Source organism: Perkinsus marinus (assembly GCF_000006405.1).
Source record: "Perkinsus marinus ATCC 50983 genomic scaffold scf_1104296944428, whole genome shotgun sequence".
Lineage (NCBI taxonomy): Eukaryota > Perkinsozoa > Perkinsida > Perkinsidae > Perkinsus > Perkinsus marinus.
The window spans coordinates 29,255-32,333 of NW_003211397.1; positions in this window are offsets into that span (position 1 = coordinate 29,255).

Genomic DNA, 3,079 nt, shown 5'->3' on the forward strand with positions numbered 1-3,079 from the left:
CAATGATGACTCTTGTGAGTGCTTGTTGCTGGTGTTACTACTTATACCCATTATTACATTATCCTTAATAAAGCTCCTATCCCACGGGACTCCAAATAGTAATAAGTTATACCTACTCCTTGATGATGATGTACTCCTCACCAAGCTAGGTTGGAGTGGTAAGGTAGTATGGTGTTCTCTTCCCATTAATCGATTAGTAATAGTAGTAGTAGTATCATTACTTATGGAGGTGTAGGTACGAGGACGATACATGCCATCATAACTATAATCATCATCATTCTCAATAGCAGCAGCAGCAGGGAACATGGTCGTATCAGCTCGTTGACGCCCTGATGGTAATATATCTCCATCATCATTAATGGAAATAATAGTAGTATAATGATGATGATGATGTTGATGATGATCATATGTAGATGGATGATGATTAGAAGGAGTAGTCATCTCCAATAATGGGCCTGTTTCATAGGAGCAAATTGCGTTGCCTTAAACTTAAGTAACGCCTTAAGTAATTAGGACATCCTATTTCACTACTGAAGTAAGCACGTTAAGGCGCCTTAAGTTTAGGAATACTTAAGGTGCCTTAAGTTTAGGAATACTAAAGGTGCCTTAAGTTTAGGAATACTTAAGGTGCCTCGAGTTTCTGTGCATATACTTAAGTATTTACGAGAAGCATCTCACAACATGCGTACTTAAGGAGCAACTTCAGTATTCCTTAAATTTTGGTAAGGTAGAGCCGACCCTGGGCCTGTTTCACAAGGATACTTAATTTAAGGCGCCTTAAATTGCGGAGCGAGCGAAGCGAGCGGAGCGTATTCTCTCACTTTACTAACACTGTGCGTGCGTGCGTGCGTGCATGCGAACAAATTATCCAGCTCGATCTAGAGAGGTTACGATCACATGCTATACACCAGGGTTGTCCAAATCGGGAAAAAATTGAGTCAAATTCTTTCCTCGAAATTTCCGTTGAAATTTCCTGAAATTTCCGGAAATTTGGCACAATATGAATCGTTTCGCTCCGCGCTGCGCGCGGTTTTCCATAGGCGCATCAGCAGCGCGATAGTGGCGCCCCTGGGTAGGTAACCTACCGTAGGTTGAGCATGGCGTTTACGGTTCTATAAACCACTGCACTAAGAACCGACGCCCGCTGCATCGAAATCCTCCACAATCGGCTGGCAGTGGCTTCGTTATGTCTATATATGAGCAATGAGAGCGTGTCCAGCGTCTAGATAGAGTGGGTGTAACTCTTGATTTTTTCCTGCGAGAGTCACTTAATGAGTCATCACCCAGTACTGACTCTCGTACAAACCGGTAATACCATAACCAGGAATCGTCCAAGATGACCTAGTAAAGATGTATGCGGATACGTCATTCAGAGCTTAAGACCCATGGACCACAGGTCACGCGCCCATACCGGTCAATGCACGCATACCCATAGGCTCTGGGTATGCGTGCATTCATGCGCCACCACATTGGTGGAAAAGAGAAATGAGGAGAAACCATAGAATTCGAAAAACTTAGAGAACCATAGAACTGGGAAGCTCGGAAAATTTCCGACGGAAACACGTTCCGTAGGCAGTTTCAAACTGCCGCAGTTTGCACCGCGACAGTGAATGTCCTGGCAAAAAAGAGCAAATCAACAACTTTCCGACACTCCCAGAGCGAGCGGTCGACTGCCGGTGGCAGTCTGCCACACCATCACACGTTAATCAGCAACTTTCAGGATAAAGGTGGGAAGGACGTCCCGAAATCACCCACACTTGCGTGAAACGCCCTTTTTCAATACTAGTGGGCCACTAGCAGTGGCTCCCTAGTGTCACAGTGACACTAGGGACAGTGTCACTGACACTGTCACTTCTTCCTGTAGCAATATTCATCGGTACCTCACGAGTTGTCTTGCGTCGTTCTTTGCAATGCGCATAAACATTCGAGGAGTGGGTCGTTTGTGGCTTCCGTACGTTCCCTCTCCGGACTCGCGCGTGGATTGGCGAAGAATGGAAAACTGGCGGAGCCGCGGATCGAACCCACGACCTCGCCCGAAAATTCCGGAAATTTCGACCACTTCTATTTTTCCCGAAATTTCGGGAAATTTCCGCTTGAAAGAATTTTTTCTTTCCAGCCCGAACAACCCTGCTATACACCATTCGATAGCTCTCGCTCTGGGGATACTAGGAAAAATACGAAATTAGGGTTCCGCCCGGACCATGTAGATTTCCGTGCAAAAAACGTATTTTTGCAGAAAAACGCCAGGCATGGGAATCGAACCCGGATGCCGAGCTCCGCCCCTTCTCCGAGAAGGCCTAGTGTGATTTTTTCACGCACGATTATATCCACCTAGCTCGAAAGTATTAATTTTCCCCCAACTGCAGCGAGTTTTAAAGCTAATTTTTTAAACCCAAAATTCTTATATATACCTCTTATTCTGAAATCGCGAAGTCGCGCATATCAAACTCTAGAAAACTATTTTTCTGGAATATATGCTTTGTTTCCTCAGCTGAGCTCAGGACTTCATCACTTCTAAAGAATTTCTCAAAATTTCATTTGTCACCAACACATGTCGTTGACCATGTGCATTCCTTCTCACACTGAGGAAAATACTCCACTGAAGCAAAATGACTATCCATCGAAAACAACTCAAACACTCTCGAGCAAAATTATACCGCAGCAACAGGCGCTTTCGCGTTGTGCGTGCGTGCAGAATTATTCTGGCTCGACTACGGAGCGTGGGAGGCTATCAGATAGATCAAACGACTCCTCTCTATGCGTAGGTGTTGGAAAAAATCAGAAAACTCGGTTATGCGAACAGCTCGAAGAGATCTGCACGAAAAACTTTAATGATAGAGAAATGTCCTACCCGGGGATCGAACCGGGGACCTATGTAAAATTCTTTGATTGAGTTCACGATGTGGACTCAGTGAGCTCCGCCCCTTCGTCACGAAGGCCTAGTATAGGAGCAACTTAAGGAGTTACTTAAGGTATACTTAAGAAGTACTCAACTCATTTCACAACGTTTAGAAGCAACTTAGGGAGCTCCTTAACTTAAGGCGCCTTAAGTATTCCTAAACTTAAGGCGCCTTAACGT